We start from the raw sequence: 23,712 nt of genomic DNA, 5'->3' as shown, positions 1-23,712 counted from the left end.
AGAAAGAACGATGTGGGACTTAGAAGATCAAGAAACAGATAGAACTTTAATTGGGCCTCCAAGAATAGTTTAAGTAAGATTTGCTTGATTAAGGAGGAGGGGAGAAGGCATTACAGAAATGAGCAAAGCTTATGTGTTTATGTGAGAGGTTGGGAAAGCAATCATGGAGGCAATAGTGAATAGAGATGAAGAAACTATGGGAGGCAGACTATGGGAACCCCAAGAAACAGGCAGAGGAGACTGTTCTGAATGTAGTAGTGAATAGGGAGCCATGTAGGTTCTTGAGCAAGAGAGAGACACATAAATAAATTTAAAATGAAGAAGAATTACAGTTGCAATGGTGAGGAGATCCATCGTGGAAATGTTTATCTGTAAAGTTAGCAATTGAGCCCTGAGATGAGGCCCTGAAACAATTATGAATTTGGGACAGGTTGTATATAGAAGTTCCATTATTTCAGCAAAAGAAAACTCAAAAATAAGTACAAGATTTCTCTAATGACCATGCTACCATGGGAATGGGTTGGATGGTACAGAGGGGAGCCAGTCTTGCATGGGTTGATGGGGATAACACACTTCATTTTTGACATGATGAATTCTAGGAGGTGACAGAGCATCTGAATGGAGATGCTCAGTAGATACCTGGGAATACCACCCTAAATTTCAGGTAAAATCTGAAGGTTTATTTTAGGAAGCCAAAATTATTTTGATAATTTTATTTAGCAAAAATATGTTGAGTCTTTGCTAAATGGAAAGGTCTGGACTAGGCGTCTGTCAATACAAGATACAGTCTCTGTCTTTTAGACACTTCCCTTCCCCGTGGGCGGGGGTACGTGACAAGAAAATGCATCGCCACAATACTAAGCCTTTGGCTTTACGCTTAGGTTTGGGTTTCTTAATATTTTTTAACTGAAAAGTGAGGTTCTACATTAAAGACAACATTAGAAAGTGTTCCTAAAAATGATGGGGCAGCAACACTTGTTTTCATTGGTTGCCATGGCAACAGAGAATTGCCTGGAAAAATGTGCACTTAAGACTCTGAGCGAGGGCATTCTGAGGTGGCCTTTGTTTGGCGCCAGCAATTTCTTAGACTTGCTATTATCTTTCACACCATGACCCCAAGAGTGTGAACTACTCTGATAAAGACAGCCTCCGTTTATTAAAGCGTGTAATTTTTGGAGCTATACACCCGATGTACATTATCTCTTTTAGCTCTTGGACTAGCCCACACGAAGTCTCAAAGCGGTGAGTGACTAGGTTTCGATGACACAGAAGCCACTTACTCAGAAGAGATATATTAAGCCCCCACACCTACCCGGCACTGTATGAGGCCCCCAAGGCTAGACACCCCCTACCTTTGCAATGCTTCCAATCTCAAAGGGCATTGATGCAGGAGAGGGAAATATCACATCCCAAGAAGCACTCGTCCAAGTCCCGGGGGTGGGCCGCCAAATGATGGTCCTTAGCTTCAAACAGGAAAGAATCCAAGAGCGAGCTGAGGGAAAGTGACAGTGGGTTTATTCAGGGAGATGCACACTCCATAGACAGAATGCAGTCCATCTCAGAAGGCGAGAGCGGCCCCAGGGTATGGGGTTGTTAGTTTTTATGGGCTGAGTAATTTCATATGATAACTAATGGGAAGAACATTCTTGTTAAGGGGCGGGGTTTTCTAAGAGTTGTGCCAATGCCCAATTTTTGGCCTTTTATGGTCAGCCCAGGAACTGTTATGTCACAAGGGAGAGTGTTTATTGAGTATTCTAATAAAGGTATAATGAGCTAAAGGTCAATGACTCAGACCATGCTTGCTGCCATCTTGGTTTTTGTTGGCTCCAGCCAGTTTTTGTTCTATTCTATTTTTCTCAAGGGCCGTGCCCCTCCCTCCACATTCTTTTAACAGTTGTGCCCTTCCCCCTTCCCTCCTATCTCAGAATGAAGACATTAAAGAAATGAATTACAGTACATATTGCACCGGGAACATATATGTTCCAGGGAGCCATAGGAATATGTATCAGGGGAAATCTAACCTGTTGGGCAGAAAAAGACTTGCTGAAGGAATGTGTAACCTTTAAACTGAGACTTGAAGGACAAGTGGGATTAGCTCAGCTAAAAGGGGACAGAAAGAGTATTCCATGCAAACACATTGAAACACATGTCTGCAAGCTTGGAAGGGAGAAAGGATCTGGTTGATTAAGGGAGGTGAAAAAAGTTCTGTGTATTTGATCTTAGTGTTGGAGGGAGAGAGTGAGCCGAGCTGAGCCAACGAGTTACTGAGCCAGGATTAGAATTTAGTCCTGATGGATATCAATGCCTGCTTTTGACCCCTCTCCCCAAAGCCCACTGAGTTTGTAAAGAATCTGGATTAAACTGCCATTTTCAGATATCCCCAAAACCAGAAAGAAATGGATTCCTCATTTTGGGATGGAAAGGTAGCCCCATTGTTCAGGTCTGAAGTTCTGAAAAGCAAGAAGGGGTTTTTGAATAATGCTAACTTTGGTAAGTCAAAAATTTCCACGAGCAATCATGCTTTAAGAGTCAAAGAAAACTGCAGTGGATTGTAAGAAAAGTCAAAGGGGAAATGTGTGGTTTTCTCAGGTTGATCATTTGAAACAACTTGCTGTCCATGTTCACTATTCTAAGATTGAAGATATAGTTAATATTTTTCTCTGTGAATATTACTCTCATGTTAAGAGTGGTCCCTCTGAGAACTGATATTACAATTCAGAAAGATGATCATGTTCTGTCATTCTGGTGTCTTTAACCTAGAAAGAGGTTTAATTCATAAAGTTAATATGATACTTTTCACAAGCAATATTTTTATCTCAAAAGTACTGGTAAAAAGTGTGTGTGTACCGTATAGAACTGTTCTATGTATCATTATCAAAAATTGATTAAAATAGAGTTAATGATGAATGTCTCATTTTTAACAGCAATATTTACATTGAAGATTTCATTTTTGTTTTGCCCTTAGAGTCAATAATAAACCTAATACCACAAATTCCCAAGGCAACGTTGGAAAAGATGGGTAAGTTCAGTCATTAATCATATTGTAAAACTAGACATTGTGGAAAAGGAATTGAAACAAAACTCGCTGGACCAAATATAATCCATATTGGAAAGTGTCAATTTGCCTAGTCAGATGTGAGAATCAAGTAATACTTGTTTTTCTGAGTCAGCTCCCAATGGAAAACAGATAGCCATGGTGAACAAAACATTACACATTTCCTTTCTGGCCCCAGCAAGTTGGGAATTAAAAGAATATGCTTTGTAAAATGGAAGCACAACTTCAAAACTTCTTAAAAAATTCAGCAGTTTTAAAGTTGAGGTAAAGTGATCATTCATATTGGCATAATTAAATACTATATTATGAGGATTCAGTAAAAGCTAAGATTACCCTGAAGTAATATATAAATATGAAGTGATAGATAAAACCTGGAGATGACTTAAATAATTAAACAGAATAAATGGATTCTTCAAAGATTTTCATCATCAGTGAGCTCTAGAAATTTTATCTTTAAAATTGCTGGAAAGGGTTTCTAGATAACAGTTTGGGTTATCTTAGAAACATCGTGAATGTAAAAGAGCTTGATAAGATTGGGGCTTGCTTTCCTTTGAAATCCCTGATAGTTAAGGTGCCAAGGAAATAATGCACCATTTTCTTTGGTCTTCCCTCAGCGATGGTTCCTAAGACTCGTGGAATCATGGCTGATCATTCTATTTCTAGTTTCCTGTCGTTCAGCCCTTCCCCAAGCCCCTGGATTAGCTCCCTGAGAATGTTTCTGGCTTGAGACTCCTTGTCAAACTGCACAGCCCTGGCCACGCGCATCAGCTCCACCACGGAAGGCAGCCACCTCCCCGCCCTTCCGCCTCTTTGCCAGTGTGTTCTACACGAAACTTCTGGAATTATTTTTTCCTCAGACAGTTTTTGTCATGTCATTTCCTGGCTCAGCCTGCACTGCTCATTCTCTCTCTCTCTCATCCCTCTTCTTTTTGCTAACAGTCAGTTCTCTGATGTGGATGTGTTGCTGGAGGTGACTAAGTTCTTTTCTCGTCTCAGAAAGAATTCAAAAACGGAACTGTGGAGGTTAAAAAAGCAAAATGGGGATTTATTAAGGGAGAGATGGGATGCCCTCGAAGGGAGAGCGGGCAGGCTCAGGTGAGCAGCTGCCTTGAGTTTCTTTGGCAAGTTGCTTACATGAGTGTAAACATGAATGTGCGGAAGGAGGGTTTGGGGTCGTTTTCCCTGATTTACATCCCAACTCCACCTCCCCAAAGGGAGGAGGGATTTTTGTCCTTATTTAGCCTGGATTGGAGGTGTCATGGCATCAGTGCGTGATGGGTACCTCCAACCTGCAAGGCTAATTTTACTGAAATGAGGGTGAAATGAGCAAAAGTTTACTTTTGGGCACTGGAGATTCCTGCCTTTTCCCACCTTTCTTTGTCAGCCTCCAAGCCACTCATCACCCCAAAATGTGTAACTGCTTATCACCCCAGAGGTTGCAGTCTTGTTTTTTTTCCCTCTGCCCAGAAGCCCCTGTTGTTTTCATGATGTAGGGTTTCCTGCATTTGGCCCGTGCCCCTGCTTTCTGCCCAGCTCCTGCCATTTGGCCTGCGTCCCCCTTTCTCTGCTCACATCTAGCTCTCTGCCTGCTCTAACAGATGGGATCCAGTGCACTTTTCATGGATTCATTTAGCAAATATTTATCAAGGGATTGGCGACACCAGACACATCTTTTGGAAGGACCACGCTGGCTGCGGAGTGAAAATTGCCTTGGGGTGGGTGAGGCATGGGACCCCACGGGGTTGTCTGTTGGGGGTCAGCGCAGGAGCCCTGGCAGGAGGTGATGATGGCTTGAAGCAGGGTCTTGATAGTGGAGATGGAGTGAAACAATCCATTTTGTGATCCGTTTAGAGGGTGTGTATCCCCTATTCCTACTGAATGTGACTTTCCATTCAGTAGCTGCCTCCTGAAACTTTTATCTTGAAGTTCCACTTTAAAAAATGGCTACTAGGTATGTGATCCACCATTCTGCGTAATCTATGGTGGAGAAGATTTAACCCTCCACACTCAGTTTCTTCATCTATAAAGCGAGCCTACCAACACAGCCTGCATCACAGAATAGGTTTAAGGCTTAAATGAGACATGCTTTAAAGTGCTAAGCCCAGTGTTTGGCCCATAGTAAGAACACCACCAGTGTTAGTCTCTGTGTTACTGCTGCTAACTCTCCAGGCGTGTCTTTCCTGCTTAACCGCAACATCCTGAACACATTGCTTTTTATGCCTTCAGCTAAATTTATATTAATTTGTATTCGTAAAACATAAAATAAAGCAACTTGAGGGTGTGGCCCCATCTTCCGGTGGTTGGCCTGGGGCTCAGCCAGAAGCCCGGCACAGATCTACTGCCCAGTGGTAATGCGGCAATGCAATCTGAGGCTCTGCGCTACAAATTAGGTTAAGTGGATCTAGCGGCCAGACCATTTTCAATTCCTGCTCATCATATAATGAGAGAGACTAAAGCACCCTAAATGATCGTACTTTAATGACAATCTTCCTAGGAGTTCAAAGTCTTCTTAAAATAATTGTCCAAAACTCTCAGCATTGAGCTATTCCCTGGGTTGCTCTAGGGCTGTGACCATGTGGGTAAGGTCCTCAGGGCACTCAGCCCAGTATTTCCTAAGGGGCCGCTCCTGCTCACTGGGGCTCTGATGGAGAATCAGGCTCCTGGTCTCCTGGGTCCACAAAGTCCCCTGTGAAGCCAGCGTCATCACCTAACACTGAAGCCCATGGCCCACTGCGGTGGGGTGGGGCTGCTCTCCACGGTGCTTAACTGTTCAGTTTCTCCCAACCTGTCAGGAGCGTCCTTTCAGAAATTTCAGAATGTAACCATAGGATTGTCTACCGTGTCTGCCAGTCTGTTTCTGTTTTGTACTGCTTTGAAGCCAGTAAAATCCACTCACATGGTAAAATATTGAAGAAGAAGAAGGAGGAGGAGGAGAAGAGGATGAAGAGGAAGAGGAAGAGGAAGAAGAAGAAGAAGAAGGAGAAGGAGGAGAAGGAGAAGGGGAAGGGGAAGGGGAAGTTTCAGAAGGAACCCAGTTGGAGGGGTTCTTCCTTTTGGAACTTTTGTTTTTCAAACATAACAGGTTCTTCTTTGCCTTTTGCAATCACACAACACATCCCTCATACGTGGCCCAATTGGGGTCTTAGAATGTCGACTCCCCCACTGACCCCAGACCAGGAGGTGAACCTCACCGGCTCAGTTACTTAGGCCTCAGTAACACTGAATTGATGGTTTTGAAACTCTTGGGAAGGAAATAAGTATAATCACAATGTCTTCTTGGAACACCTCTAGACCACAGTTACTACATAACTTTTAAAATATTATTTCTATATCTGTTTTTACCCCCTCACCCATCTTTCTTTCTTATTCTCAGTTTCCCAGTTTTTTAATTCATTATTCTTCTCTTTCTTTTCCTGAGCTATGTTTAACAATTTAGCCTGATACAACTCTGTTGTTAAGAAATTCCTCTACCACCCTCAAAATTATAATACCACCTAAAACAGGAAAATAGAATTACTGTCATCCTGTTCTGATAACACTTACCTCAGGGAATATTCATTTACTTAGAATTATAGAATTTTAGGGCAGGTAGGAGCCTTAGAAAATTTGAGAATTCAAATACAATTTGGAGTAACTAGAATGTTTTGTGAATAGCTCGGTTTAATTCAGTGGAGAAGTTTTATTTCGTTTGCCAGAAAAGTTGTCAAAGCCTTGGAAATGGGCAAGAAAGATTACTGAGTTGTCCGTGAGGGGAATGTGGGGTTGACTAACAGACTTCCCAGGGGCTGTCTGATTCTAGGGGGTGTGGACCTTTGATTGTCTCTGAACAGGCTATTCACAAATCTGTAGTTATAGACTTTTAACTCGTATGGAAATCTGGCGATAATGCAAGTATTTCTTGTCCGTAGCAAAGCAAAAGATTGCTGTTCTTAGCGATGCAAGTGAATTTTATCCAGGATGGAATATAAATATCTGTAAATCAGTTTCGCATTTGACTCAGTTTTGATACCTTACTGGTTTCCTCATTTATCAAGAAGTTGGATAAAATGTTTAACAGGGGATCATTTTGCATTTGCGTGAGAATGATGATGCGGCCATCTTGAAAATTATGCTGTAACACAACTTTGTTCTGGATAAGTAAACTCTGTTTAGATGTCTAAGGGTTTTGCAGTGTTTCAGGGTTTTCATGACAGGCATCAATTTGCAGCTAGGCAGCTGCCCAGGAGAAACAGGGCAGCGTAACGATTAAGCACACAGGGTTTAGATCCAGAGCGCTCAGGTTAAAAGCATGACTCGGTCCCTTAACATCTGCTGTCTGATCAGTTACTTAGCCACTCTGTGTTTCAGTTTATCTTTAATATAAATTTGATATAAAAATAAATAAATACATGTAAAGCAATTAGGACAATGACACATGATTTTATTGTGATTTGTATTAAGTCACTGTCAAAAGTAGTGGGGTCTTACTGCTCCCGAACAGGACCCTGTGGGGCCTTCATGAGACAGGCCCAGATCCTCTGCCGTAGCTCCTCTCCGAAGTACCCAGACAATTGTACCTCCTGTGTCTTTCCTGAGTTTTTTAGATGCTGAAAACCACCACCAAAGGGAAGAAATTTACTACTTGATGATCCTGAGCACATGACCCCGAGACTTCTGGTGCCCAGGGATTGGTAGTGTTGACCACCCTGTTCCCTTGACATCAACCAATCAGGGAATTGTGCAGGAGCTGATCACATACCCCGCGACCCCCTCCCTCCCTCACCTGGCCTTTACATATGCTTTGCTGAAACCTTTCAGGGAGTTCAGGGTTTTCCTGAGCACAAGCCACCTGGTCCTCCTTGCTTGGCCCTGCAATAAACCTTTCTCTGCTCAAAACTCCAGTGTTTTGGTTTGTTTGGCCTCACTGTGTGTTGGACACATGAACTTGCCTTCAGCAACATTATCAAGCATTGCAGATGTTTTTAACTTCTGAATGCTCAATCCTGTCATGGGCAGAGAAAAAACCATTTACACTATGTAGGCAATTCTTGCCTACCCAGAGCTGCGTGAACAAGTGTGCTTGACCTGAATCAGGGGTCAGTGTTCAGGCGGCCCTTGGGTTCTCACCCTGAGACACATCCCCACTTGGCCTCTGTGCTAGCTTTGCGATGCGTCGCCTTCAACTTGGCTAGCATGAAACACATATGGAAGCATTCTGCTTGTGTAGTCCTGGACAAGGAAGGTCACAAGGGAGACTCTTGCAAAATTTTTAGCAGGCAGAAGGGAAGCAGCAGCCCTTTGCAGTTGACGCACATTGCTGCTGATCTGCTGACTCCCTTTATTCAGGTGAGGTCACTCCTGGGCCGGCAGAGGCTCTATCTTCCCCTGAATCCTCCTTCAGTTTTCCTGAAGGAGTTTGTGTTCATGTCTATCACAAAAAAACCCCCCACTTTCTGCAGGATACCCCCATCACTAAGGAGATGCGCCAAGAACAGACACAGGCTTCAGCTCATCCTTGAGGGCTTCCAGCCTGCCTGTGAGCATCCCTTCCTGACTGTCCGTCCTGTGAACTTCAAGCTCCAGCACCAGCCACAGGCATCCAGCCTTGCAGAGACAGCTTAAGCAACCCCCAGAATTGCACAAACCAATTCCCTGTAACAATTCCCCTTACCTATAGTAGACATGTTACCCCAAAAGGTCAAGACCCCAGTTCCCCAGTCAAGACCCTAGTTTACAGACGGGAGATGGAGTGCATTGTGTAGTGAAGGATTTTTAAAGATTTATTTAGGAAAGGAAAAGTACACCTCTGAGAATGGGAGGTGGGCTGAGCCAAGGGCGGAGAAGCAGTGGTCCTTGTCCCCCCTTTCTCTTACACCTTTGCTTAGAGTTGGTCTTTGATTGACTGACAGCTCTTGTCTCTGAAATGCTTAGTCATGCTGGTCATCTTTGGTTAAGTCCTTCCAGACCCTCCTTTCTCTCCTCCACCTGTCTGCCTGGTGGCCCCACTTAGCTAACTACCTAACAGATGGATGGCAGATGGACAGACAGACAGATAGATAGTTGAATAGATGTCAAGTTGATATAGATATACCCTGCTGACCCTACCTCGCCTGTGGAACTGTGACTCAGGGAGAATTTGGTACCTGGAGTGGAGAAGCCAAGAAGAGCTCATTTAACTATTTATCCATTCACTCAAAAAATGGAGTCATGCCATATATATAATTACACCTTAATCACCTAAAAATGTATCATGAACCTCTTGTTCCAGGTCAGTACCTCATCCGCCTTTAGGTCAGGTAATCCCCGGCAAACAGGTACCATAATTTATTTAATAAAGTACCACCTCATGTAAGCATCCAGTTTGCTTCTAATGACAACACCATGACAAACGTTTCTATACCTATATCTCTGTGTATTTTTCTGATTACACTCTTAGAATAAACTCTTAGAAGAGAAATTATTTAGTCAAATGATACGCACAATGAAATTTTTGATACATTTTATCAGAATAGATGTTCCCAAGTTACTCTTCTACCAGCTGTGTACGAAAGGACCTAATTCTTCAGAACTTCCGTGGTGTTTTACATCAGGGCATCCCCCAGTGAATTTCAGTCATTGATTTTGTGGACTTGCTGTTGCTTTTATGGATCTCTAATTGCTAAAAGCTCTCTGTTAAGCTGATCGTCTGCTCTCCTGTTCAGCTAAGATCTCCATAACCAATCTTTAAACTCTCTGAGTCAGTGACGGAAGCCAGAACCACTCCTGCCCACCTCCAGGAGCCCCCATCAAGACCATCTCTGACCCTCCCTTCAAGATGTGCTCACAGTGAGCACACAGCCCAGCGCTGGCTGAAGTTTGCTGAGAGCAGCTTGCTGGGGGTCGTGGTGATGTGTTCCTGCTCACAGTGTTTGCAAAGCACTAAAGGAATTGGAGATCTTGAGTAGAAAATTCTTGCTGACTGAGAGGAAGAACTGCTGAAAGCCTTTAAACTCCCACAGCTCTTACTCAGAAGCATCTGAATGCATTTAAAGTGTCTTTGAGAGGATGTTGGAGGAGTTTGAAAGTGATCGCCAGAGCCTGCCCAGATGGCGGTGCTCAGACAACTGTTTATTTTCCATCCTGTTTAAAAGAATGTTCTCACTCTGCGGGTTTAGAGGGGATGAAGTGTCTAAATATGACACAATTCATTTTCATTATAAACCATAAATATCCATTAAAATCTTATCCTACCCATACTCTTTTTCTTTTCAAATGTCAAAGGAAACAAACTTCCTCTTAAAGAAAAAATCGTTGTGAAATTTACTCCACAATGTGGATAGCTTTGCCTTGTGATCCATGGCCTTTTCTCTTAAATCTTTCTTTCCTGACTCTTGGTTTAAGGGGAGAAACTGCATATCCTTTCTACAGACACCTACAGACGAGGACTCCACACAGATAATGACAGTGTTTCAGGGAGTAATGGTTTAAGGAGGTACCGATTAACCCATGAGCCCATTTCAGTGATTAGTCACTGGGGTCAGTGTGAATCCTAGATGAATAGATTTTAGGAGGGTTTATATCTGGCTGGGAGATCAGGAGGAACATTGGAACTGGTGGGCCAGGAGACTGAAAACTAATTAAAATAATGGATATATGACAAAGATAGAGTGGCATTTTTTATTTCAGCAATGTGAAACAGAAGGAGTCTTAGCGAGTGAGATTTATATAAAAGACTTGGGAAGTGTCCCAGTCCTGAGTTGCTTCTTGGATGTAAGATCGCTGTCTAACTATTAAGATAAATGTTAGGGTGTATAACTCTGGATGGATGTGTTTGTGCTGGCAGTCACTTGGGTGAATGCACCTCTTCTTATCAACAAGGAAAGCTGCTGTATTATTTTGGGTCCCCTAAAATATTTTTTGTGTTTCCTCCAAATTTTCCAATCTCTATCATCCAAGTCACCCAGAAATGAAGTAAATTTTCCCCTAACCACTTCCCTACTGAGCAAGGCCTTTAAACATTGCAGTCTGCCAACAATGCAATTATTTTTAAGGGAGAAAATTTTTGTCTATAGGAATAAAACATGGAAGCAACCTAAATGTCCATTGACAGATGAATGGGTAAAGAAAAAAATATATATACAATGGAACACTATTCAGCCATAAAAAGGAATGGATAATATCATTTGTAGCAACATGCATGGACCTAAAAATGATCGTAATAAATGAAGTAAGTAAGAGAGAGACTAACATCATATGATATCACTTACATGTGGAATCTAAAAAAATGACACAAACGAACTAATTTACAAAGCAGAAAGAGATCCATTGACATAGAGAGCAAACTTATGGTTACCAGTGGGGGAAAGAGGAGAAGAGGGGTATAAATTAGGAGTCTGGGATTGGTTGATACAAACTACTATATACAGAATAGATAAACAATGTCTTACTTGTCTAGCACAGGGAACTGTATTCAATGTCTTGCAGTCATCTTTAATGAAAAAGAGTATGTACACATTTATATGTATAACTGAATCACTGTGCTGTCCATTAGAAACTAATACAACATTGTAAGTTTAAAAAGAGTTTATTTGAATTAAAAGAGAAAGAAAGAAAGAAAGAAAGAAAGAAAGAAAGAAAGAAAGAAAGAAAGAAAGAAAGAAAGAAAGAAAGGAAGGAAGGAAGGAAGGAAGGAAGGAAGAAAGAAAGAAAGAAAGAAAGAAAGAAAGAAAGAAAGAAAGAAAGAAAGAAAGGAAGAAAGGAAGAAAGGAAGGAAGGAAGGAAGGAAGGAAGGAAGGAGGAAAGAAAGAAAGAAAGAAAGAAAGAAAGAAAGAGAAAGAAAGAAAGAAAGAAAGAAAGAAAGAAAGAAAGAAAGAAAGAAAGAAAGAAAGAAAAAGAAAGAAAGAAAGAAAGAAAGAAAGAAAGAAAGAAAGAAAGAAAGAAAGAAAGAAAGAAAGAAAGAAAGAAAGAAAGAAAGAAAGAAAGAAAGAGGGTCCCTCACTCTCAGGTACATTGTGCTGGGCAGCTGGCGGTCAGCTCTGGAAACAATATTTCAGTATCTGAATCCAGTAACATTTTCAAAAGGAGAGCTGGGCAAGAAGGAGGAATTGGGCTGAGGGGATGGGAATCTACTGTTTTTGTAACTTAGGAGTTTACCTTAACTTGATTGATCTGAAGGCAATTTAGGACGCCTTGTATGGACACCTGACCCAGACCTCTAAGTCGGCTAGAGAATTTTAGAGGCCCCTCTAGTTCAATTCCCTCATTGATAGGTTAGTTAAGAAAGTGAGGACTTTGACATTCTCTTCCTCTATAAGCTTTGCCTGTTCATTCAACAGATGCTCAGTAAACGCATGTACGCCGAGTGAGGACATGGATGGAGAAACTGAATGGATGACGGAACAGAAGAAATACAGAAAAATGTTTCAAGTTAATGAAACCTTTTTTTCCCCCCTAAGAGTGCTGCACCATTCCAAGAATACACAAAAATGTAAGTAATTTGCAATCTCCTGGTTTGATCGAAGAGACAGAATATGATTGTGTAGTTCTGCGGGACATCTGTGAACGTTCATCCTCACTCTACTGGTGCAGCCCTGAAGTGTCACCTGTAGACATTTCTGCTAGGTAGGATGTGGGAGTCAGAGTTACCTACCAGACTAGAGGATCGCCCTCTAGGAGCTGCCCAGCTAAGGCCAGTGACCTCAGTAGACCCATTTATTCAAGATATAGAAGCACTGGCCTTTGGATCCAACACCAACGATGGGGACTCACTGTTTCAGCAGGAAGCACGTGTTCTACTAAGGCACTTCCAACTTCTGAGCTGCTGTCAAGTGTAAGATGACGCTGAATAGATGAGTGAGCGTGACCTGTGCCTTTGGGACAAAGTATCCCTATTTGCGGAACTAAGTAGGGAGCAACACTGTGTTCACTGTGTTCGTAATCTGTAAACAGCTCTGCTCTAACCTCGTGATCGCCACACTTTTTAAGTCATCCTTATCATGATTTTTTTGCATGCACCCCAATGTGTGTCAATGTATCTATTTATAAATTATGTGTGCTGTTTTATGAATACATAGTATATGTACGAAACAGACATTTAAAAAGATAAGATAAAAACAAATACAAATAGATACCCAGTGGTTTCATCCTGCACACAACTGGGGGGGGGGGGGTAAAATCCAGGCTGTAAATAATTTTTAGTCATCTCTGGAGTATGTTAATTACAGCTCACCTTCAACCCCAGTCCCATCTATATATTCTGTTCCCTAAATACTAAATCATAAATTTAAACTTCAATAAAACATATTAAATAATAAGGAAAGGAAAGGCAGAGAAGGATAAAATAGTTAATATACACACACAGAACAACAACAGCAAATAGAGAAAAACTACAGCTGCTACAGTGCTCACTTCCTTAACTCACCACAGGCTGTGGCTGATGTATGAGACTTCCTTTGTCCATTTCATAGTCCATGTTTCCTTCTCCATCAGGCAGGACCTCAACCAGCTAGGGTTCTTTACCTAAAAGTCTGACTCTTCTGTGGCCCTTTCCTTTATTGCTTGATGTGGTTTTCATTGACTTTTACTATACGGAATGATGGATGACTAAGGGTCATCACAGAGAATTCCCCCTGGGTTCCAGAAATGGTCCTCTCTGTTTACATTTTCTGGCATCAATTGAACATCCTCTTGGTAATGAGGATTGACCACCTAGTAGAGCACCCCCTTTCTTTGCCTGCTGGTTTAGTGGTAAGAGGAACTCACGATGATCCAACAGCAGCTCCAAACCCCAGTTCCATGGAGCCGTTGTTCTAAGGATTTCTCTCTTGGAAACCAAGACCTCCAAACCACAGAACTTAAAATTGCAGATTTGCATCTCAGAACTCTGCAAAGTGGGTTATTTGGTGTGATGATGAGAGGAGCTATTCCCACTTCAACCCCGTGATTCCTAGACCATCCGTGTGTTCTGGCTGAGATACAGACTCTCTTACTGTCAACGGAGCCAAGTCTGTACTAAACCCTCTACACAGAATCATAACTCCTCAGGGCTTTGTGGGGTTCGATTCTATAGTATATGGAAGCTTTAAATTTATTTTTCATGCTGTTTGCTATAGTATTTAACTATAACTGATTTCAGTATACTAACCTTTATCCTGTGACTTTGACAAGTTCATTTATTAGTTCCAGTAGTTGTACAGATTCTTAAGAATTTCTGTAGAAACGATTACATTATCTTCAAAGAGAGAGTTTTATATTCTCTCTTCCTGATCATTTTGCTTTTGTATTTTATTTCTTTTCTATATTTTGCCTATTGCAATGGCCAAGACCTCCAGGGGGGTGTTGAAGAGAAGTGGCAGGAGTGAGCATGCCCAGTTGGGTCTAGGATCTGCGAGCTCAGAGAAGCCCTCCGGGGCCCAGAGCTGCAAGGAGGGTGGGTGCTGACTGGCTGGCGCAGGTGTCTCCAAGGGAGTTTTGAATCTGGATCTGCAAGTGTTACAGACTTCCAAGAAGCAACTGCCACCACTAAGGTGAAGAAGCATTTGGAGGGTGATACTCACAGGAACAAGAAAACAATCAGGAAGCCCACAGGAAGCAAACAGAAAGGAGCAATCCTTTCTTCCTCATCAACCTTCCAGTCTCCCTCTGGTGCCCCCTACTGGCAAATAGAGCCTAACCAAGGGTAAGCAGGCAGAACAGAGGAGTGGTTTGCAGAGTCCCCAGACCCAGCATCACAAGGCTGACTGACTACGGACGGGTGGGTTTGAGACCAAGACACAACAGTTAATAACAGGCACCCAAGAAGTACGCCTGTGTGTTGTTTAGACTCAACCATGTCTTCTCTTTGCTCCCAGAGTGCGTCCCAAGAGTCATTAAAAATTTACCTCTGTTCTGTTTTGTTTTCCTCCTGAAATTTGTTTGAGAAAGACTATCATGCTTGCGACTAATGTGGTTTAGATCGGCTCTGAGATCTGCCTCCTACTGAGATGTGAGGAGCTGACACTGTGGATTTGAGCTGGCCACCTGAAACCTCCGTCCCCTTCAGTGCTGGTCTAAACTCAGCCCCTCCAAGGTTTTCACCTTCATTTCCTACCGCCCCCACCCCCCGCCACTTTCCCTGGTTCATTGTAACTCCCTTCCACAAAAGTATTTTATTCTTGGTCCTGAAAAATGAAAATGTCTTTTTTGGTGATTACTGTGTTAGACAGTATGCTTGCATTCAATATACTATTAATGCAGCCATTCCAGCCCTCCCGCCCTTTCACATTCCCGCGTACAAACGTGCATCTCAAGTGCACACCTGAAACTTCAGTATAGAAAACATGACGGTTTTTGCTCAAAGAGGTCAAGAGAATTTTTCACAGTCACCCCAGTACAGAGAGGCAGAGTTGCTATCCAGCCTCCAGACTAATTCTGAACCCCTTACCTTTCCCATTTCCTTACCCTGTCTCTCTTCTCTTCTTGTTAATACTAAAAACAATGCCTCCACTTACACCATTCCATTTTTCAGTGTGTTTTTACATATCTTGCTGTCTGCGACAATGTAACCAAGCAGGACCCTGTGAGGCCTTCCAGGATCAGACCCCTCCCCCATATCTTCTGCTGGAGCTCCTTTCTGAAGCACCCAGATAATACTATCTCAGGTCTATTTCCTGAGTTTTTCAGATGCTTAAACCCACTACTAAAGGGAAGAAATTAACTACTTAATGAGCGAGAGCATGTGGCCCCAGACCTTCTGGTGCCTAGGGGTCGATAGTGTTGGCCATCCTGTTATCACAACATCAACCAGTCAGAGAATTGTGCACAGCTGATCACATACCCTGGTCCTTTAATACGCTTTGCTGAAATGCTTTGAGGAGTTCGAGGTTTTCTTGGGCACAAGCCACCCTGTTCTCCTTGCCCGGCCCTGCAAAGCCTTCCTCTGCTCCAAACTCCGATGTTTCAGGCCTCATGGTGCAGGGGGCGCACAACCTTGCCTTTGGTAACAACAGTGACAACTCCTTTGGAAAGCAGGACAGGCCGTATTATTTTCTGTGTTACAAGACAGGAAGCTTGACTTATAACATTCCTCAACGGGAAGAGGAAGACCTTTCTAAAAGGAAACATCCAGGCAGTTGATTCGATCTCCGTTTCAATGAACTGCAACTCTTCTCCAGATCTCCAGCCTGCTAGCCTGCCAGTTCAGATTTGGGACTCTCCCTCTCTTTGTGTATATATATAAAATATATTTTTAATATTTATATATATTTTTATATAATATATGTGATTAAATATATAATTTACATGTAAAATATTTATATATATATATATATAATTCCTATCTCTAGATATGTATTGTGTATTTATATTACTGTTTCTTTGAAGAATCCTAATACACTCTCGTAATTCTCAAAATTGTAGGTTTATTATCACATTTTCATATGGAGAAACTAGGACTCGAAGAGATTACATAAATATTCCCAAGGTCATACAGCTGACATGTGGCAGGACCAGACCAGGATTTGAACCTAAGCTATGTAAAAGTCAGCGCTCTCTGACACTGCGTATTTGTCCTGTGGTGCTGTGCTGTGCTATACAATATTGCAATACAAAGGCAACTAATCCTCGCTAGAACTTGGAAGTGCAACCAAAGATCCACTGGCATCCGACCTTCCAGAATAACTTTTGAGTTACACGATACAGCCCACATACTGTTTGGCACGAAGTGATTCAGCAGTAACATCAGAGAGCCTGTTACCTGAAAATGCTTAATGGTGCTGCTCAGGAAACGCCACATCGCTGGGCTAATGGGAGATCCATTTTCAACTTGAACTCCAAACAGAAAGAAATTTTTCCCCAGAGGTTTTGAACATTGCTCTTCTTCACAGCTTTGAAAAAACACTTGTCATTACCTGACTATATACTGAAGATTATACTATACCAATCCAATGAAACGAAATTATAATAAAATAAAGAAAAATGTACCTTCAGTTTTGCCACTCCAACAAACCAGACCTTTCTTTTTTTAATCATCTAGACCGCATTTATTTTATATATATATATTTTTTTCTAATTTTATCATGATTAGAGACAACCTAATATCATTTTCCAAAGAGTTAACAAATTTTAAACACAAATAAAATGTATTTGTGTCTGTTTTCATAATTGTGTGTTTACTGTTATAACATAATGTTCTAGAAAACTTAGACACATACGTAAGCAAATAAAAACCATACACTCAGTAATACCCACACAGGATCTGAACCTAAGCTATGTAAAAGTCAACGCTTTTACATACATGCGTATTTTTCTATTTCATTCAGTTTCATTTTCATTCTATGGTTTTCTTTTCAGTGTGTCTCCTTAAACACTTTTTGCAGGTTATAGTGATAGTAGATACAATTTTATATTCTCCTTGTAATAAAGGAAAGAAAAAGGTTTTTCTTCTCCTGAATTTCATAAGGAAATTCCAAGGCAAAAAAAAAAAAAAAAAAAAAAAGTCGGTGTTGAAGTTGAATCCCAGGCATCTGGGGATAAAAATAAAGACAAACTGACCTCATTGACTGGATCACTTTCTCTGAGTCTGTTCACATCATTAGAACGTGATTAACACTGGGAGAGGGTAAAGAAAGGTCAGGAAACCCCAGGAAACAATGCCTGCTCTCCCAGCCACTGAGGAAACCGTCTTCTCGAAACTTAAATTTTAGCCACAGATGGAAGGATGCGAGCTTCACAGCCCCCCAGGAACACAGTGATTTGCATAAATCACCTTCATAGTAACCAAGAAGGTGAACTGAAATTTAAAAAGCTTCTGTCAAATTGAAAAGGTAAATCAATAGAAAAGTGTGATGCTGGAAAGGCATAAAAAGCATAGAGGATTATAGCAGAAGGATATAATCCTTCTGTTCTTCGAAAGACAAAAGTAAGTGGATAAATGAGCCTGCATTATCTGATTAGCGGGGGCCGAGATTTCCTGGCTGTGAATATTGTACTGTTATTATGTGGCCATCTGTTCTGATCCTAAGAAAACCAGTGGTTCCTTGGGAAAGCGTTGCTTTTTACAACATCCTAAGTGCTTCTTGCAAAATAGGTTAAAATTGGTTTGGAATAATGAAGACACATGTATGAGAGTGATGAATGTCTCCCCAGGGAGCTCTCGGAAGCCAGCGTGGAGCCGTGGGAAATGGTATTAGGTCCAGTCAGAATCTGACATCTTCACCAACGGTCTGGAAGAAGAAGTCAATGGCTCATTAATGAAAGCTGCAGTTGAAGTGGAATGATTGATTGAATGCAAGAAAGCAAAGAAATGCGTGATGTTGGTAAAAGGGGATGCATCTTAGGGAAATGCTTGCTCATCATTTAAACAGAATATCACCACCTGAAACTCATTTAATGGGACCAGTCAGTCCAGAAAGCACCAGTTCCAGCAGAGGCCTGGAGGTGATGCCAGGAAGAAGACTAGACAGGAGCCTCTCTCTGGAAAGACCGTAGGATATTTGGCCGGTGTTCACGGACTTCCCACAGCTCCTGGCTGGGAGCGCCAGCTTCTGAAGTCCACTCTGCTGCTGCCCGTTGGCCAGCCTGTCCTCTGCCTTCTAGTCCTGGCTGGAACAGATGGCTCCAGGTGGGCTTCCTAGCACTGCTTTCAACAAGGCAAAGACGACAGTGGCCAACACTGTTCCTTTGAGGGCCATGACCTGGCCAAGACCAGAGGTGTGGGTCCAACATCAGAATGGAAGCCTGGATAATGTTGCAGTTTGGATCAGGAATTGCTGTCTTCATCCCTGGCCCATCCCTCCATCCTCAGATGGGCGTGTGTTCTAATCGCAGTCCTTCTGCCCGTGGCATCTGCTGCTTAAGGCCAACAAGACGGCAGCACATGGCGTTCATTTCCCTGGCATCCACGCGCACCCCTTCACTGCCCTGTGACCTTCTGAATTAACATGTGGGATTGAAGAATGTAAGTGTCCATCAGTGAAAGCCTACGATTTTAAAAGGCCTGAATTCCATCATCTGTTTCTTCCCGTCTCAGGAGAACCCGGTTCTCAACTCAGATCTGGTTGGGCTCCTCCCTCGCTTCCCTTTGAATCTTCACCATCTTGAGTGTGAGCTTAACATAGGCTCCCAAGTGTGCCCAGAGGTTGCGGGAGCTCAGGCCTCCTGGATTAATAATCCTTTTTCCATCTTTAATAATATCTCCGTCCCCTGTAGGGTAATAAGACACAGCAAATTTCTCTATCATCGTATAACTTAACCTCATAATGAGGTTTTTAAACCATGAAAATATAGGTTGCTTCCTCGTGAGAGCCAAAAAACCCATTACAAGAGACTTTCCCAGCATCAGTTTTGTAAGCCATCATCCAGAGACCTTATTTAAATTTATGGTTATTTAGCATTTGGAACAGTTACAGATGACTGGCTGAAACCTGGAAGTATAAACCATTATGTGATTGTTCAGTTAACAAAGAAGAACTAGCAATGGTAGGCAGCATTGTCATAATTTGATTCATTTAAAAATCAGACAGTATCTGACGGACTGTGGATTGGGGTGGGGGACCCAGAATGGAGGCTTCTTCAGGACAAATGTTAATCCACTACCGTCAAAAACTGCCTTGGGGAACTCAAATCTCACTGGCAGCCCCTCTCATCACTGTGGTCTGGATTTCCTCAGCGTGAATCTCTCCATAGGACGCCGAGTCCAGGATGCAGAGTCCTTCCTGTCTTGTAACACTAAGAGACCCAGTTTCAGGACACAGCCCTCTGAGAATGCAGTGGTGTGGATGGCACCCAACATGAACTTCAGACTGTCTGGCCTGGCTGTGATGGACTTAACTGGGGAGGAGGCTTCTCCTGGTTTGTAGCCATTACTGGAGCCAGAAACATTGCTTGTCCAGTCATGGCTGGATGACCCCGTCCAGCTTTCAAGAGAAAAGATCTGACACTTCCCACCCTTGCTGCCTTTGCTTCTGTCGTTCCTGATGCGAAGCCTCCACTCCATCCACACCAGAGCCCAGCTCTCTGAGCCCCGCTCCAGTGGTCTTTCCCTTGGAGCCATTATTGTGGCTGCTGCCGGGATTACATTTAATGTCACCCTCAATTAACCTGACAGGATACAGTCCCATCCCCGCCAAATGCCTCCCAGACTGAGAGCAAAGAAGAGGCTTTGGGTGGGAAACTGAAAAAGGCTTTTATGTCCCTGGCTCTTTTGCAGGTAAATCTCTCAGAAAATTACTGTTTTATTGTTTCCAGGCACTGAGCTCACATTACACCAACCAAAGCCCGGGTGGATCTGTTAGCCCATCCATCAGCTTTTACAGGGTGATGACCTTCGAGAAACATGGAAAGCACTGGACAAGTTGGAATTGTTAATGACATAGTCCAGGTAAACACCGAATCTTCATGCCTGAATGTTACCTTCCAGTTTCTTCTTTCAGATAAAAATAACATGGAACTCTATTGCAACCGAAACAAACAGGGTATCGTCAGAGCCAAACGCATGGGGAAATTTCCAAAGGAAATTAAAAGGTAGTTACTGTCAACCTTTCTCGGAGAATCCATTCTTTTCCCTCTGGAAGCTGGACAATCTGCAGTCCAGAATCATTACAGTCCTTACTGAAGTAATGGGGTATTAGATATTTCTCCATATACAAATGAGTTTTATTACTTAATTACTTACTTTTTATCCATACAACAATTGAGTCACATTTGTTATCCAGAAAACAACGTAACAATGTAACTGAAAGATAAGAAAAGAAACTTGCTAGCTGGTTCAACCCATTTTTAATTTAGGAATATGTTAAGCATATTTTACAAAATTCCTGACGGATTTTGAACTATTATTTCACTAAGTTAAGTAATCATTACAAGAGCAAGAGAGAGAATTGACAGATAAAGCAGATAAAATTACAGAACACCCAGATAATTTTGATTTTCAGATAAATGACAAATACTTTTTTAGTAAACAGATACAGCATGAGATATACTTACAGTAAAAAATTTTACCTGAAATACGAATTTAACTGGCCGTATGGTATTTTATCTGGCAATCATACCGAGAAACTGATTTCACCTGAAATACTTCTGGTTTATCAAATGCTCTGGCTTGCCCTTTGGAAAGTAACCATTCCTTGACAATTGATCTAAGTACTTGGGTGTCAGCAAGGAAAATATTAAGAAGGAATTGAAAAAAAGAGCAAAGGCTGACTGTGTAGTCATCATTTTCTATGCTGTCACATCAATTTGTTGCTCTGAATTCTTTATTCTTTTGTAATAATGTAATAATAGATTTATCCCAGAAGGATGTCTTGATTACAGTTAAAAAAAAAAGTAAAAACAGTAGAAATACTAACACAAAATGACAAAACAATATGAAAAGCAAGAAATTCATGCTGATATTTAAAATCGACTACAGTGTTGTAATTGTGTCTGAAAATTTGGTTTCAAATTAGGCAAGTGACATTGTTTCATCTGCTGTCAACAAAGGTATCTTGAATTTGATTTTCAAATGCTTTTTATAATTCCTAAGAAGTTTTCTGAAGATTGTCTTCATCCAAAGGAATTAGTATTTCTAGTTTTCTATTAAGAAGAAAATAAAAAAATATTTTTGACTTGCAGCATTATTTTTAAAGCATCTTCTGACATATTCTTAAGTGAATTATGTTGTTGAGTAAAATTGTAGTGAGCAGGGCTATGGCACTCTTGATTAAAGTCTGTCAGAAGTAACTAGGGATGAGAGATCCTAAAACTTAAATAAAAATAGAATTCAATGATTTTTTTTCTTATCAGTTCCAATTCATCATCAAAAATTGCAGGCCTCTAGTAATGATTCTTAAAGGAAAGGTCCACATATTTGTCATTTTTAAAAAGTCTCCCTATTATGACACAAATATTACTTATGGTAAAAAAAATTCTTTAAAAATTCAATTTGAATTAATTCTAGATAATGTCTTCATTCATAAATTAGACTATCATCTGTAAAGTTGACATTTTTATAGGTCAAAATTGGCTGACCATCTGGAATTTTCATAAGGTTCAGCCAAATAACTAATTATATTTAAAACTAACTTTATTGAAATACGTTACATACAATAAAGTATATCCATTTTAAGAATAGGGTTCACAGACAAATGTACACAACAATGGAACTACCACAGCAATCAAGATACAACACATTTTCATTACGCTAAACATTTCTTTACGACCCTTTCCAATTAAATCCCTACTTCCCACGCCTTCCCCTGGGCAACCACTGATTTACTTCTCAACCACTATAGAGTGGGTTTGTCATTTCTAAAATTTTATATAAATTGAGTAATAAAGTATGTAATTTTGTGTCTAGCTTTTTCAACCAGAATAAAATGTTTGATATTTATCTACACTGTTGCATTCATCAGTATTTCATTCCTTTTTATTGTTGAATGTTACTGAATTGCATGAATATATCGCAATTTGTTTACCCACTAACTTGCTGATAGACATTTGGATCGCCTCCAATTTGGGTCTATTACAAAGCTGCTCTGAATATTTGTGCACAAATCTTTATGTGAATGTGTATTTTATGTCAGTTGGGTAAATACTTAGGAATTTCTCAGTCATATTTTTCATGAGAAACTGTCAAACTATTTTCCAAAATTGTTTGTACTATGTTCCAAAATTGTAGTATTTTCCATTCCCATCACCAGTGTCTGAAAGTTTCACGTGCTCTATATTCTTGCTACAGTTGATATAACTCTTTTTAATTGTAGGCTTTCTGGTTTCTAGTGAACGTATTATGGTATCTTATTGTGGTTTTAATTTGCATTTTCTAATGACTTGGTGATTTTAAGGACATTTCCTTGTGCTTTTTGGCCATTCACAGCACTTTCTTTTGTGAAGTGTGCTAAAATTTTTCCTACTTTTAATTGGATTGATTGTCTTGTTATTATAACTTCCTCACATATTTTATAAAGGAGTACTTAGTCAATATGTGTATTGAAAATGTTTTCTTACAGTTGTAAGTGGGTCATTTTTTAAATGGTGTCTTTGAAAGAGCAGGCATTCTTAATTTTGATGAAGTCTAATGTATCAATTTTTTTTCTCTTATGATTCATTTGTGTGTGTGTGTGTTCTAAGAAATCTTTATATAACCCAAGTTCACAGAGATTTTCTCTTTTGTTTTCTTCTAGACTTTGAAAATTTTTGCTTCATGTTTAGGTCTATGATCCATTTGAAACTGATTTTTTTCTACAGTGTACAGTAAAAGCTGACATTCATTTTTCTTCCCTATGGATATCACATTCTTCCAGCATCACTTGTTGAGAAGACTATCTTTTCTCATTAAATTATTTTAGCGCTTTTGTCAGAGATCAGTTGACCATCTGTGTGTGAGTCTATTTCTGGGCTCTATTTTGTCCCTTTGATCTACATATTTATCTATAGGCCAATACAACACTGCCTCTTTTTAACTTTCTTTATTATAAGTCCTGAATTCAGATAGTAGAATTCCTAAACTTTGTTCATCTTTTACAAAATTGTTTGGTTTTTTTAAGTGCTTTATATTTCCATGTAAATTTTGGAATCAGTTTGTCAAACCCTACCCCTCCCTCCAAAAAAACATCTCCTGGTAGTTAGATTGGAATTATTTTGAATCTATTGATTAATTTGTGAAGAATTAGCATCTTAGCCATATTGAACCTACCACTCCATGAACATGACATATATTTTCATTTCTTTAGGTCTTTAATTCG

The sequence above is a fragment of the Camelus bactrianus genome, chromosome 34 (assembly GCF_048773025.1).
Source record: "Camelus bactrianus isolate YW-2024 breed Bactrian camel chromosome 34, ASM4877302v1, whole genome shotgun sequence".
NCBI lineage: Eukaryota > Metazoa > Chordata > Mammalia > Artiodactyla > Camelidae > Camelus > Camelus bactrianus.
The sequence above is the reverse complement of the archived record's forward strand: the minus strand, read 5'-3'. Positions refer to the sequence as shown.